We start from the raw sequence: 16683 nt of genomic DNA, 5'->3' as shown, positions 1-16683 counted from the left end.
AGAGAAGCCATTCTGCTGCTCCCAGTGTGGGCAGAGTTTCAGTGAGGCAGAAAACCTAAAGAGACACCAGAGAATACACACAGGAGAGAAGCCATTCTGCTGCTCCCAGTGTGGGCAGAGTTTCAGTCATGCAGGATCCCTAAAGAGACACCAGAGAATACACACAGGAGAGAAGCCATTCTGCTGCTCCCAGTGTGGGAAGGGCTTCAGTCAGGCAGGAGACCTAAAGACACACCAGAGAATACACACAGGAGAGAAGCCGTTCTGCTGCTCCCAGTGTGGGCAGAGTTAGATGCTATGCTATTGTTAAATGCTATGCAGTGTGGGCAGAGTTAAATGCTATGCTATTGTTGTGCTAGGTGCATTGCCTGACTGTGTCCGCGAATGTTATGCTATTGTTATGCTATGTTGAATGGTGTACTAGTTTTCACTGAATAAATCGCGATTTCTTTCAAAGAAGGTAGCAGGTGTGTTTGTCCATGTCAAGGAGAAGGTACGACAGTAGTGTGATTAGGACATAAGTTGAGGATATGAGTGTAGTTGTACTTTAGCCTGTGGAGACGCAATAGCATTATATGTGTTTTCATATATAAACGGGTTATTTTGATAAACCGGATACATTTTGTGAATATATATGGTTACTTTCTCGCCTGAAAACATATTAAAACTTCATAAAATGACATTAACACTTGTAGAGGCAAATTAAAGCTTTTCGCTAATGGGCTGTCAAAACGGAGGTTTCAAAAACACTAGACTGACACGTCACAGTCGCCAGCTGGTCGTGACGCGTGCGCGTGCCAGCTGGTCGTGACGCGTTAGGCCGCACCCCCGGCAGCTTTTGGCAAGCGGCAGGTTTTGGCCTGACAGCTCCGCTCACCATGCTGCCGTGTATCGACCTACAACCGCTAACGCAAGCTAGCCTGACGCACTCGCCCTTCCCCGACGCCCTTCCCCGCATGACTCCGTCGGGGAAGGGCGAGTGCGTCAGGCTAGCTTGCGTTAGCGGTTGTAGGCGTACTTCCCTCATAGCTTTGTGTTTCTCTTTTCTTTTTTTTTCTTTTTTTACTTCAGACACCAGTGTAGCGTTGTCACAGACCAGACGGAGGGTTCTTGATTTCCAGCTTTATTCTCAGTTACAAGTTATAACTCTCTTAATATCACACTCAATCTTAACCAACACCCAGCACTCAGTCCTCTCGTCCCACTCTCCCGCTCTCCCTCCTAAGTCCCTCCTCTTCCGCTCCCAGCCCCAGAACCCTCCCTACCCCGGATGAACGTCATCCAACAACAACAACTCTTAAAGCCACAGTAATGTTAACCCACTAAAACTCAGTCCGTTACAATATCTTTATTTTTTAATTCATTCGAAGCGTTCAACTTTCTTTTCTTTTTTCTTCTTCATTGGAGTAGAAATAGAGATTTGTTATGTATGTAGTGCCTAATTATAGTGGGAATTATGTTTGGTAAAGACATAGCATTAATATGCAAAGAGATGAAGATATACACGACGTTTGTTAACAGATTAAATAGATTGAGTAACACAACAGCATGGAGCCTTGAAGCTACACTGAAGCTGCACTGAAGCTACACTGAAGCTGCACTCAGCTACACTGAAGCTACACTGAAGCTACACTGAAGCTGCACTGAAGCTACACTGAAGCTACACTGAAGCTGCACTCAGCTACACTGAAGCTACACTGAAGCTACACTGAAGCTGCACACACCACCAGGCCAGAGAGAGCCTCGCATTCTGGTGCAGGGCGTTGGAGACAGGTCCTATATTTACCCCCGTTAGAAACATCAGAGTCGTTTAAAATAAGCAGTGACCAACAGGATCATGTAAATGTTCATGTAACTTTATTTCCAAATATACAAATATAGCAAATAAATTGGCACCCCCCCCCCCCCACACAACAACCATCCTAATCATAATTCAGAACAAATCTAAAGTAAACACACAGTAAGTATCTGGGCAAAATGTAAAAGTATAAGGTTGTCACTTTGTTTTGTTGAGAAGATGATTTCCTGATGTAACATCCGTTGGGGGCTTGGTACAGGGATGACTGATGTACTGACAATTCCTGAACAACATGTTTGTGATTAATAAAACTCACTTCCAATATCCTAACGTGTGGTCTCCGTTTCTCTACAACACCAAACAAACACAACTGACTCCATCTTGTAGATACAGTAAGGCTTTGGAAACACAGCCCCGTTTAAAACATCAGTGTAGTTAATAAGCAGTGACACATAGGATCAAGTAAATGTTCATGCAAACGTTATTTTAAAATACACACAAATACATAAATCTAGTACTCCTAGAACATCAGAATGGACAGTAGAGACAGACAGGAGAGACAGACAGAAGAGACAGACAGGAGAGACACAGTAGAGACAGACAGGAGAGACAGACAGGAGAGACAGACAGGAGAGACAGACAGACAGCTACATCCGTCGACGTGTTCTCTTCTAGTTGAAAGGAGACTGCACGTTCCACTTTGGCACTGAAGTCCTGAAACACAAGATGACCCCCTGGATGAATGCTGTCCACCACCTCACCCTAACACTGACCCTAACCCTGGAGTCCTGCAACACAAGACGACCCTCGGATGAGACCTGCCCACCCAGCTCGTGGCTGACATGGATGGTTCATCCACTAGTCACAACTAGTCATACTGGGGATCACAAAACAAGTTGGACTGAAGCATCTGTGAGGTGGTTTGGTGTCCCTTCAAAAGCTAGAATTGATACAATTGATACCAACGGACATCTGCCTAGCAAGCTTGTAAAGATGTCAAGCGTCTGTTTACATTACGTAAATGTACATATCATTAGACCTTTTGCTAGCATATCAGCCCAATAGAGCTCTCAGGTCTTCTGACGCTGGTTTTATGTACAAAAGAAGAGATTTGGTGATTCATTTTATGCACCCAAATTGTGGAATGCACTGCCAGTTTACATTAGGGATGCAACCTCGGCAAATATTTAAGTCAAGACTAAAAACCCATCTTTTTAATATTTCCTTTAAATGACTAAATTATTAAATTATGATTATATAATGATTGGAGCACTTTGAGCTGCAACGTTTGCAGGAAAAGCGCTATACAAAGAACGTTTTTTTCTGATTTTCAAATCAGACCAGAGTGTCTTTTTCAACGGAGCCCTGCTATAGAAATGATACAAGTACATCGGATATAAGCTAAAGCAAACAGGATACCATTTCATAGAAACATGAACACTAGGTGGTAACGAGGAGATAGGTAGGTGCTAGGGATGATGGTAGGTAGTCCACCTGACACTAGTCCCAGTCATCTTAGTGGTATCATTCCTGTGTGTCTGGGCCTGGGTGAAAGGTACACCGAGGTACGATGGTAGCCTAAATGGCATTAGGCCCCGACGTTCATCTTAATGGTACTACTGTTCCTCTGTGTCTGGGCCTAGGTGACGACCATTCTGACGATGACCACGACTTCCTGGCTGACATCCCAGCTGAGTTTGGAGGTGGTCAGGACTTCATCGTGCCAGGTATTCCCAGGCGGTGCTACTGTTTATCCTGTTCTCTGTCTGTCTGTCTGTCTGCCTCTCTGTCTGTCTCTCAATCCCCTATCCTCTCTGTCTGTCCCTCTGTCAATCCCCTATTCTCTCTGTCTGTCCCTCAATCCCCTATCCTGTCTGTCTGCCATTCAGTCCCCTGTCTGTTTGTCTCTCAATTCCCTATCCTCTCTGTCTGTCTGTCTGTCCCTCCCTCAATCCCCTCTGTCTGTCTGTCTGTCCCTCAAACCCCTGTCCTCTCTGACTGTCTGTCCCCCAATCCACTATCCTCTCTGTCTGCCTGTCTGTCTGCCTGTCTGTCCGTCTGTCCCTCCCTCAGTCCCCCCTGTCATATTCAAATATATTCCATTCCATGTGTCGGTTGGATGTGTGTGTGTTGAATGTGTGTGTGTCTGTTGCTTGCAGAGCCCCAGGCAGATGGGATGAGCTATGAAGACCTGGTGAAGCAGAGTGTGGTACGTACCGTATGCCACGCCCCCTGGTCTCCTGTCCCAGGGTGCACCACGCCCCCCTGGTCTCCTGTCCCAGGGTGCACCACGCCGTACCTGGAGAGACCAGGTCACACTATGTCCCTCCCTCTGCCAGACCCCCTGTGGTGATGTCATACATGCTGCCTCCTCTCACCCTGCTGATGTTGTCCTCGCTCCCTCCTCCCCTCTCTCTGGCTCTCTCCCTCCTTCCCTCCCTCTCTTGCTCCCTCCTTCCCTCCCTCCCTTCTTCTCTCGCTCCCTCCCTCCTTCCCTCTCTCTCCCTCCCTCCTTCCCTCCCTCTCCCCCTCCCTCCCTCTCCCCCTCCCTCCCTCTCCCCCTCCCTCCCTCCCTCCCTCCCTCTCCCCCTCCCTCCCTCCCTCACCCCCTCCCTCTCCCCCTCCCCCTCCCTCCCTCCCTCTCCCCCTCCCTCCCTCCCTCTCTCTCTCCCTCCCTCCTTCCCTCCCTCCCCCCCTCTCCCTCCCCCCCTCTCCCTCCCTCCCTCTCCCCCTCCCTCCTTCCCTCTCCCTCCCTCCTTCCCTCCCTCTCCCTCGCTCCCCTCCCTCTCCCTCGCTCCCTCCTTTCCTCCCTCTCCCTCGCTCCCTCCCTCCTTCCCTCTCCCTCCCTCCCTCCTTCCCTCTCCCTCCCTCCTTCCCCCTCTTGCTCCTCCCTCCCTCCCTCCTTCAGGAGCAGTTCCTGAAGAACTCTCAGGGTTACGCCCAGGAGTCGGAGTTGTTGCGGCGGGTGAAGACGTGGGAGGACATGATGAGGCCTGAGCTGCTGCTCCTGGCCCCACCAGGCCACCGTAACTGGGGTAACCCCCCCCCCCACACTTTGGCCTGACTCACATTTCACGTTTACCGTCCTTTCGAGAGGAGGCTCCCAGTGACACAGAAAAGACACAGTCACAGAACCCCCCCCCCCCCCCCCCTATGCTCTGCTGGCTATTAGCTAACCTCTAGTCCCCCTGACCCCTCCCTCCCCCCCCCCCCCCCCCCCCCCCCCTCTCTCCAGGAGGAGCGTCCCACCTTCGACATCCATGACTACGGAGACCGGGTCGTAGCAGCCCTGAGTGAGGTCGGGAACAGGAAGTCATTCGCTTCCATAGTCCACGGCCTGGACAACTTTGAGGCCTGCAAGTACATGCTTGCTTCCCTGCAGCTGGTGAGTGTGTGTGAGTGTGAGTGTGAGTGTGTGAGTGTGAGTGTGTGAGTGAGTGTGAGTGTGTGAGTGTGAGTGTGAGTGTGTGAGTGTGTGAGTGAGTGTGTGAGAGTGTGAGTGTGTGAGTGTGTGAGTGTGAGTGTGAGTGTGTGAGAGTGTGAGTGTGTGAGTGTGTGAGTGTGTGAGTGTGAGTGTGTGAGAGTGTGAGTGAGTGTGTTTTCTAAGGGGCTTTATACACCAACAGGGCCGAGCCCAACCATACTGTGCTGGCGCTCTGGTAGTTTCCGTTCACATTGTCCTTTCCACAACTGTTGGATGTGTAGGACAGCTCAGCTCAGCACAGCTCAGCACAGTTCGGCTCAGGACTGGGACTGAGGAGATGAGTGTGTAACCAGGGTGGTAAAGCCTTGCCTTCCTTGTCTCCCCCCCCCCCCCAGGCCAACGACTACACAGTGGAGGTAGACAGGAAGGACGGTCTGGAGGAGACCGTGGACAGCATGGGGCTCACGCTGCTCAGCAAGACCAGGGCCCACGACCGCTTCAAACACGCCCCCACGGCAGCACCCGCTGACCCCGTCTGACCTCTCCTGAGACTGTGTGTGTGTGTGCGCTTTAAACACACACGTTTTACATGTCCTGTTCTGCTGGCTCTGTCCTAGGTTCTAATAACTATACGTCAATGGAAAGATGCCCGGCTCTTATTAATAATATTTTTTTTTAAAGAAAGCCATGACCAAATGTATTTAGTATAATGTTGTATGTCTGTAGGAAATTGTATTGTTTTGTAAAGAACAAAAGTCTTTATAAGGTGGCCAGATGACTGTATATAATTAAAATGACAATTTATATACATACTGCAAGGATGCCAAGTAAATGAACATACACCACACAATCATTATTCACGACGGTAGTTAAGTACCCTAAGAGTAGGCTGATGGTACAAAGATAGAATCGATTGCCACAGACGTATCGAGAAGTATCCATCCACGTTGTGGTTCAGTCTGATCAGTGAATAACTTAACAGGCCCTCGTTTTCACATTGAGAATATCTCTAGAAGGTCTTCAGTTTAGCCAGTTTAGCCACATTGTCAGTGTTGCTACAGAATTGGCTGTGTTTCATTCCAGAAGGTACTACCTTCCCGCCTCTGGTTCACTCCCCTTCACAGATCTGACAGGCCTGGACGGGTGTAAGCAATGTAGGATAAGCTAGGTACAGCTGCTTTAGCCCAGAGATGCCCAATCTATCAGATCTGTGAAACGGATCAAACGGTGGGTGTGGGGAGCATGCAGCACCTGGCCTGTAGAGGGAGCTACAGGACCGGGGTGGAGGAGAGTGGACGAGGGGTCATCCCATCATCATCCACTCTCCACCCCCAGTCCTGTAGCTCCCTCTAATAGTCCAGACGCCTTCTTCCCTCTTGTTCTCTCCCTCCATCCTTCTCTCTCTCTCGCTCCTTCCCTCCCTCTTGCTCTCTCCCTCCTTCCCCCTCTCGCTTTCTCCCTCCCTTCCTCTCTCGCTCCCTCCCTCCCTCCCTCCCCTCCCTCCCTCCCTCCCCCACAGTTAGGGCAGAAGTTTCTAGAACGAAGAGCAACCTCGCTCTCGGGTCGCCAAACCGTTCAGTCCGGTGAGTCCATGACTCCTCGACACACGTCGTCGTCGTCGTCATAGCAACTTGACGTAGGTCTTCATGTGGTTCCGGATGCTCTCGGCAACCTCTTTGCAGAGGCAGCACTGCTCATCCAAGGCTCAACATGTATTTACAGCAAGAAGGTGAGTCCTAGAACAGTCCAACATGGGACCCACAGACCCAGAGACAGAGGACATCCTCGTGGTGTGACGACTGTATATCTGGGCTATCAGAAGTCACAGACAGGGCTACGTCATCATGACAGCGTGATTTAAAATGACCTCCGCTACATAATAATAATAATAAGGGGTGCACATAACTTTTTGGGGCCAGTGCTCAGAGGAGCACCTAGGGATGCTGCTTGGTGCTCCCCGAGCTCGCGAGTCACGACCCGTCCCACAGGATGGATAAAAAAGGGATACATGGATAACTTATATTAGCAAAACGACATTTATTCATAAATGAAGATGAACAAACAAATGATTGTGTGCAAAACAATAGAAACAAATGCAAAATCAAATGACTGCATGAAAGTCTGTCAGACTCCTTTAAACACAATGAAATCAACTGACATCTCTTTAAGCACTAACTGAATGTCTGTTCTTTAAACACACTGAAATAAACGGACATCTCTTCTTATCCACCTAATTTTTCTGGTTTTCTGCTCGAAATGACATGCCCACAGTGAATATAGAATATCTCCACAATCACAAGGGCCTTCATAATGATATTGTTATCAAATGAAAGCTAACACCTGTGGGGTGGCTGTAGAAGTGTCAGAATCAAAATCTATGTTACTGTGTCAGAGAAAATAGAGCTAGAACATTATAAAACATCTCAAATTCAGTCTCCGCCTAAAAAAAAAACAGCTTTTACAGTGAATATCACCTTGGAAACCTGATAACCAAGCCCAAATCATCTAGGAATCAGTACTCAAGGGTCTTATTAGTACTTGTGCCAAAGTTGATGCTAGTAATGTGAGCAAATGCAACTTTGTACCTGTTTTAGTACAGGTATGTTTAGGCGGACACATATGTTTAGGCCATTTGGAGATATTTTGGCACCATCTTTGACCTTTGACCTTTCTCATGTATCAGATTTTTTTTTTTTTTTTTTTTTTTTTTTTTTTGGGTTGGCCGACCAATGGTATGGAAATTTGGTGTTGAAACCGGACATGACACATTCTCCAGTTGGAGAAAACTGGATGTGACTTAGGCCGTGTTTACCGTCTCGGGGGAAAAAATGTGGCATCGTATAGCATGCAAAATTGTGAAAAAAATGTGATATCGATGAAGAGAATTGATCGAGGTAAACTCTTTATATCACTTCGGATGCCCATCTGGGTCCGTGGATAAGAAGAAGAAGAGCACTGCTCTGTTCTGTAAACACTGAAATCAACTTTTCAACAAAAAGTTACAGCCTAAGTATTTATTTATGCTACAAGCTTAATCATCATCATCACTGCTCTCTTGACTGCTTTTATCACTGTCCTCAATTTCAACCATGGTAGAGGATGTTGTAGGCTAGGGGTCTCCAACCTTTTTTCATCCGAGAGCTACTTTGAAAAAACGTAAGTGGCCGAGAGCTACTCATATCTTATTACTTACATTCATTCACATAACGTATCAAAACACTCTGAAATTCTTCACTAGCATGCTCTGTTTCAAATGTCAATGTGTAAGCTCACTATAGTAGTAGCAGTATATTCTGTATCCATATATCAATGTATCACATCACCTCCATTCACATATCAAAAACTTATAATTGTATGGTCCACATGTGTGTAATAAGTGCATTCACCTTTTCTAGTTTTTTCAGTCAGAAAACATTAGTATTTTTTTCTTCTTTTGTCTCTTTCCCAAAAAAATGTGCATGTGTGTAATAATGCATTCACTCATTCCTACACTTGAGATGAATGTCACTGCATGGAGTCTACAAGAGTTGTGTATGCTGGAGTGTATCCACTTAGGTTCACTCTTATAGAGTCATTTAGATGCTCATCTGTCAGTCTTGTTCAGAAGTAGTAGTAGTATTTCATTACATTCATATCAGAAAAATCTGATTCTCAAAGGTATGTAGAGCCAAATACAACAAATACTTTCAGGGCTGCTTGGTGAATATTCTTATAGTTTTCTGGGTCTACCAGGCTCCAGAAATGTTGTGAATGTTGTTGCGATTGTAGCTGGACATTATTCTGGAGCTTTATAACCTCCATCTCCATTTCTCCAGGCTTGACACTGAACAGTTCAGCTATCTGCTCTCAGTGTTTCCCCTAGGTTTGCTGCCTTGGGGAGGGGGTGGCATGGACTGTGGCATATGTGGTCTTGACTACCTGTCCACTTTCTCACCTGGTTCTTGCTCTCTCTCTTTGGTGTGCCGACACCATCCTGCTCTCTCTCCTTCTCTATCCTCCTCTTTTGCTGTCAACCAAAAGGCAAACATAACAACCAGAGTATTTATAATTTAATAAGAGGTATACATTGATCCATATCAATTCATAACATAATTCGAATTGAATATTGGTTTGCTGAAAAATAAATGGTATATCCATCTATAGAAAACAGACATTTCCAATGAGTGAGGGTTGTGCCAATGCTTCAATCCACTGTCCATGTACTGTAAATATACCATTGTAGGAGTTGGAGCGTACAAACGAAACGGAGACTTGGTGCCAGTATAAAGCCGACCGTGTCGGCATTTATTGAACTGATGACATAGCGCCCATAGCAACATACAACACTTCCTTAAATGTTACCTGGAACCCCCATACGTCACACCCCAGTGACCGGCGTTAAGGTGCCCGCACACAATTCCCCATAACCAAACACACAGGTGAATTATGTACATCCTACATCATAGTATTTCTGCTACAGACCTCCCCCCAGAATTCACCATAATTGAGAACAGTCACCATTGCGGGGCCCGGATCACCCGTCCAAAACGGCTCCGTAAAACCGGAGCAGGGACTGACAGTTCAACAGGGGTCTGCTTATGAGGGACAGCAGGTGGTCTTTTAGAGGCTTTGCGGTGGCGTGGGGGCATAGCTGGAGGGCCGAGCCAACCCCACGGGCTGGTCCAGATCCACGTGAGCTGGTTTAAGTCTGTCCACTGAAATGTAATCTGGCTTACCCCCGATGTCCACCAGAAAAGCCTTGTCTCCAGCCTCCAGAACCCGAAACGGTCCGTCATAGGGCGGTTGAAATGGCCCTCGGTGGGCGTCATGGCGGATGAACACGTACTCCGCCGTTCGCAGGCAGGGTGGCATATATGACTGGGGTAGCCCATGCTGTGAGGTGGGTACAGGTGCGAATGCCTTGGCATTATCCAAAAACTCGGCTCGCTGTTTGAGCGCCGACCAAGGGATCGTGGCGTTAGGGACGAAATCCCCAGGAACCCGTAGCGGCTGTCCGTAGACAAGCTCGGCGGATGACGACCGAAGGTCTTCTTTAGGGGCGGTCCTAATGCCCAACATGACCCACGGCAGCCTGTCGACCCAACCACCGTCCTTGAGGCTAGCCCGAAGGCGTCCTAGCGATTCCCACCCGAGTTGGGGTAGACCACGCCAACTTCTGGAATATGTAGGGGTGTTTGTTTGGTTTTTTCGCAAACACAAACACAATCACTGACACACAAGAATAGGCGCGTGTTCCAGGGCCCACAGGGCAATGAGAGCCGCGCCCGGCCGCTTGCGGCCGTGCCCGCGGCGAACATGACCGTTGGCCCGCGGCACACTCAGCGCCGCCGAGTTGCATACAGAGATGGGTAACCTATATCTAATCGTGCACCCCATGTTACGTCACAAGCTAAAATCCAATGGGGTTGCGGAACGACCTGCGGGGCGGAAGAACAAGATACGGAGAACACCCCTACATATTCCAGAAGTTGGCGTGGTCTACCCCAACTCGGGGCGTGGTCTACCCCAACTCGGGTGGGAATCGTTAGGACGCAGCCCGACGTGCAGCTTTCATAGAACGATGAAACCGATGATATGATAAAGACTGATAAGAAGCAGACAAACAATAGATTGGGGGTAGCCAATATTTTAAATGTATTTGTCATTAAATTGGAAAAGTAAATGGTTTTCTAATTGCAATACGGGAGTGTATTTCTTAACACTACGACCGCCGCGGATCGCGACCTTATTCAATCGCGATGAGGTGTGATTCAGCACTATGATAGTTTAACATAGAGAAGAGTGTACTGACGCACAAAGATCGCTGGAGGGCGATGTCACACAAGGCCGTCTGCCAGGCTCCGACGCCTTTTCCCAGAATGCATTTCGCACCGGCAAGCAGAAGGCGATTTGAATCCTCCATTTTTTTTTCAAAAAAAAAAATGCTGTAATTTTGCCTTTACAAGTGTTACCATGTCATTTTATGAAGTTTTAATATGTTTTCAGGTGAGAAAGTACCAATATATATTCCCAAAATGTGTCCAGTTTATCAAAATAACCCGTATATCTCCTCTGACGATTTTCGTCGTCGAATTCGCTAGCATGCGTTCGTAAATTCGCCCTGGAAATCTGGTTAGCACCCATGGAATGCCTCTTGTCCAATCAAATTACCTGGTCCCTTTATGACGTTGAACCCGGTGTGCGCTCCGGCGCTCTCATAGCGAATTTACGAACGCACCCTGCGGTTTCACTTTCAAGATCTAATTTTTTTGCATTGGAAAACACTTACAGAGTGAACTGTCATAATGAAAACATGACAAAGCCATTTGACTATCTTGTTCATAAACAATGGTGTCAGGACTTTTCATTTTGATGCCACTGACAACTGTTGTGCAAATGTTAATAGTGATGTGAGAAATGCACCAAAGCGACTGAGAAAACTGTATTATACACAACAGTGTTGTGTTGTGTATATGTGAGTGAGACTGTGGTCTACAGTGATATACAGAAAAAACATTATATACAATATTATACATATATTTTTGTTGTCAGGACTTGTTTAGTTATTGTCATTTCGCAGAGTCACCTCAATAAAGCAAATGAACAAATGGAACATTTGCGAACAGTTCTGTAACAAAACGCTGTTACTTTTCCTCACACATGTGTAAGTGGAAATCCTTGGCCTTTCCTGTGGTCCTCGCAAATAAACCAGAATAACTCGTTTCTAAAGTCAGTTCCATTCACTTGATATAATGGTTGAAGCATGGGGGATGGTAATCTTATTCTTCTTGATAGTCGCAGATCAGCCAAACAAAGGATTTCCATCCCCCACACCTCCCAAGGGGAGCCAAGCGGGTTTCAAACACGGCTCTCAAGCTTACAGCAGTTGTAGGGGCTGACAGGCTGACATTACAGGCAGGGCTAAATTCAAAGGATCTAAAACAATTGTGGCTTGTTTTTCCAATGAAGCCAACAAGGTCTTTGAATTTAGCCCTGCCATGACTAATCTCAAGTATATTGCAGGCAATAGACCTCCATTTATCCCTATACTTGTAGGGCAACTTAGAAACAATAAGCCTGAGGTTTGATGGGCTATCAAGCTCTTCCAGATAGTGCAAGTCTTGCATGGCATTGTTGCATCCTCTCAAATACAGTGCATAGGCCTGTAGTGACTTTCCATCTTCAGCCTTTATGCTTGGCCAGTTCAAGGCTTTATTTATATATATATAATAACGTATGCATGTATGTAACGAGACTGCGGGAGTTTTCATTACTAACGAATGAAAGTTGATTATCATTATTAAAAAATAACTGTAATATATATTGCAATGTTGTCCCTTTCACACATAGTTCCAAGTAATTTCCTTGGAATCCCAAGCTGTGTTGACCAGGTATCGAGACACAACAGCAGGGGAGGGGTGGGGGAAGGGAGGGGAGGGAGGGGTTACATCACCCTCTGTAGAACATCTTCTATCTAATCGGCGCACTGTGCTAAAATGCAATGCAAACAAAACAACACAGGACAGACAGCAGTGCAGTGATGCGTTTTATATTATATTCTTTGAACAACAGAACGGGACAGGCGCCAGAAACTGCCATAATATACCATACATATATCTGCCATATATCGTACCTCCGTTTTATATTGAGAAATATGATGATAAATACATATAGGGCGGAGGTATGCTATGTGGTGTGTGGCTAGATATTTTCATGTAGCAATGTGACTGCGGGGGAACCCGATGTCTTTGTTCATTGATCGGAAACGATCGAGAGCCATCAACCCTCCCCCCATCAAGCGCATGTCTTATTGAGTCAACACGAGTTGACTCGCTGGAACGAGACAGACTGATACACACCACACCTCTGCCATATCATACATCGGTCCCACATGTATTTATTTACCATCATATTTTTCAATATAAAACGGTATGATATGGCAGATATATATGGTAGCCTACATTGCAGTCGTCCCGCAGTTGTAGTAGATCGCCGACATCATGTTATTTGATGTACATTTCACGGCAAGATAATTCCGATTTGTGGCAAACACCCAACAATTGTTCGTTCACTAAACATTATAACATGAACACAGTTATAGCACCAGTTCCTAGCACCTAGTTTCCTAGCACCAGGGGAGCCCCCCCTCCCAAATTTCGTTGTTTGGTACCTGTACTATATCAATGACAAATAAAGACCATTCATTCATTCATTCATTCAAACAATGACAGTTACAGTCTCGCTCAAACTGTAGCGAGATTAGGAGACTACTAATTGAGAAAAAGAAAAGAAAATACATGAAAGAAAGGAGAGAAAGAGTACAGAATGATAAATCCGCTAATGTGTGTAATGAAAAGTGTGACAATGTTGAAAGACATGATGTCATAATCAAAATATAAAACCTGGTTGGATAAAATAAGATTCTGTTGTGATTGTGTTGACATTGTTGTGATGTCAAAAGAGATCTTGGTTATGTAATGTGTAAAGTGGAGAGGAGATTGATCGGAACTGCGGGAGTTTTCATTACTAACGAATGATGGTTGATTATTATTATACAAAAATAATAGTAATAAATATTGCAATATTGTGTTATCATAGTTATGAGCTTCACAGTGATAACGTCTGTTTATTTGTCGTGAACTTCACGCCGGCCGTGCCCGTAACATCAGCAGACAATCGACTGCTGTAAGCTTGTAAGCGTTGAAACCTGCTTGGCAGCTTTGAAACCCGCTTGGCAGCTTTGAAACCCGCTTGGCTCGCTCATGAATTGGCAGCTATTGTTTGCTAATGGGAAACGATCAATAAGATTACCCTCCCCCGTGTATCAACCATCAAGTGATTGTAACTCACTTTAGAAACTAGTTCTTAGCCTACACGTTTCTTTGTCAAATACATGCTCTGCATGTTTCTCTAAAATGCATAAAGTTCCTATAAGCAGAGAAGTGGGGAAATTATTAGAGCAATCTGATATGAAGCTTGAGTCAGCTGAGAACGAACTATGGAACAGATTAAATGCTATATATGGAGAGGAGATTGATTGAGACTGCGGGAGCTTTACTAATGAATGAAAGTTGATTATCATTATTAAAAAAGAATAGTAATAAATATTGCAATATTGTGTTATCATAGTTATGAGCTTCACACAGTCTGTTTATTTGTCGTGAACTTCACGCCGGCCCTAACATCAGCAGACACATGAACACAGTGAGGATTCAAACCAACAAAAATAATTAATACACATCATTTCATTTATAATGTGCAGTAAACAAACAAAATAATGTATACTCTCTGCAATTGGCTACTATACAATGGTGCCAAAATCAACTATCCAAATATGAATCTGCGTATATCTATGTACAACCTTGATTGAACCAAGATTCATAGACAGATTGTCCCTTTTGCATATCATCATAATAGGCATTCGTGTCATCATGTTCTTTACACATTACATAACCAAGATTTATTTTGCAATCACAACAATGTCAACACAATCACAACAGAATCTTATTTAATCCAATCAGGTTGTATATATAATCTATATATATAATCTATATATTGGTTTCAATATACCTCCATAGCAGTCTACAGTCTAATTTAGCTATATATATAATTACATTATGAGAACATCAGTATTTTTACGCCTTTGGTTGTATTGTCTGAACGAACATTGATTGGGAGACATACTGTACAGTTTATCATTTTCATAACTGTCTGCACATATACATATCTTATTTTGATTGTTATTGTAGCCTATATATAAACACAAATATCAGTCTTATGCACTGTGTCTCATTCAGCACTGAAGCCTGAATTTGAGCACAGTGTGTGCCCCCTTGCTACCTCTGCTGATATAAAAGAGAATTGCAGGCTTGGAGAAAAAGATGGCAGCCACAAATACACAGACACACACAGAAATACTGCTAAAACGCTTTATACTAACTCGATTTTGAAAATGTAAAAATGCTGGGTGGTAGAACGCACATATCTAGGAAAAGTCATGAAAGGAGGGTCCTGAAATGTGATCGAGTGCAAAGGTAGAATTTTTTTTGTACTCACTGGTGCTGTTTAACACCTCACGGCTGTTCTAGTGTTAAACATGTATTCACTGGACTGAAATAACTTATTAAAACATTGCAACAAAATGTGCATTTTTGGTACAATAATAAAATGTCTGCATTTGTATGACATCACTTGATAACCGTCCCTGAGGTGACTTGTTGAGAGCTTGGTAGAGCTCGCAGCATCTGTACAGGCTACTGCAGAGTCAAAGGCGCGTGCGTGTCCCCCTCCTCCTCCTGAACCCGTGCGGGCTGGCAGAGGAAAAGGCGGGAAAGGACTCGGCAAAGCAGCAAACTTCTAATCCGTGATAACAAGACACTCCTGTGATGTGAGTAACCATTTCACCACTTTGAGAGGAATTCCTCATATATATTCTATTTGGCAGATTTTGGAGTGCCTGCCTGTGTATTCTAGTTGACATGACATAGATGTTGTTTGTTTAAAACATTTATATTGATCTCTGCAGACTAAGAGAACGGTCGAGGTTATGCTAGCTCGACAGCTTGGTAGAGCTAGCATCTGTACTTAGCTACTGTGCAAAGCAGGGTTGCCAGATGGGGCGGATTACCGCCGAATGGGCTACTTTTGATCACCGGATATTAATGAATGAATGAATGAATGAATGGTCTTTATTGTCATTGCTACAGTACAGGTACCAAACAACGACATTTAGGAGGGCTGGCTCCCCTGGTGTTAGGAAAGACAAAAAACTTTTAAAAAAAAAACGCTTTAAAAAAACACAAGAAGGGAAGGAGCTGGTTTACATAAATAAAGGCTATGTACACTATCCACTATACTATACTATACAGATAGACGACTAGGGTTGTCATATTGCACATAGTGTTATTGCACATTTATTTAAAGTGTCGCAGTTTGCAGGCTTGAAATGTACATATTTGTGCCTCAGCACTACACCTGATTTTTTCAGTCCAGCAGCTGCCATCAATCCGTCCAGACTGTCCAGGGCCCAGAACCTAGGTCTTTGCTGTGTTCAGGGCCTGGACGGCCCTTGGGTAGAAGCTGTTCTTCAGTCTGTTTGTCCTTGCGGCCATGGTCCTGAACCGCCTTTTCGAGGGCAGCCGGGTAAAGTGTTCGTACCCAGGGTGGGTTGGGTCCCTGGAGATCTTGGAGGCCTTCCTGAGACAGCGTGTGTTGTACAGCTCTTCCAGAGAGGGGAGGGGGGCGCCGGTGATCTTCTGGGCTGTTCTCACGACTCTCTGTAGCGCATTTCTCTACGCGGTTGTGCAGCTGGAGAACCAGTTGCAGATGCCGTAGGTGAGGATGCTCTCCACTGCGCCGCGGTAGAAGGTCACCAGTATCTCCTGCTTGCTGTGTTCCTTCCTGAGGACTCTCAGGATGTATAGCCGCTGTTGTGCCTTCTTGATGGTGGCTTTTGTGTTGTCCTTCCAGGTCAGGTCATCCT

The sequence above is a fragment of the Nansenia antarctica genome, assembly GCF_963989245.1.
Source record: "Nansenia antarctica genome assembly, chromosome: 15".
NCBI lineage: Eukaryota > Metazoa > Chordata > Actinopteri > Argentiniformes > Microstomatidae > Nansenia > Nansenia antarctica.
The sequence above is the reverse complement of the archived record's forward strand: the minus strand, read 5'-3'. Positions refer to the sequence as shown.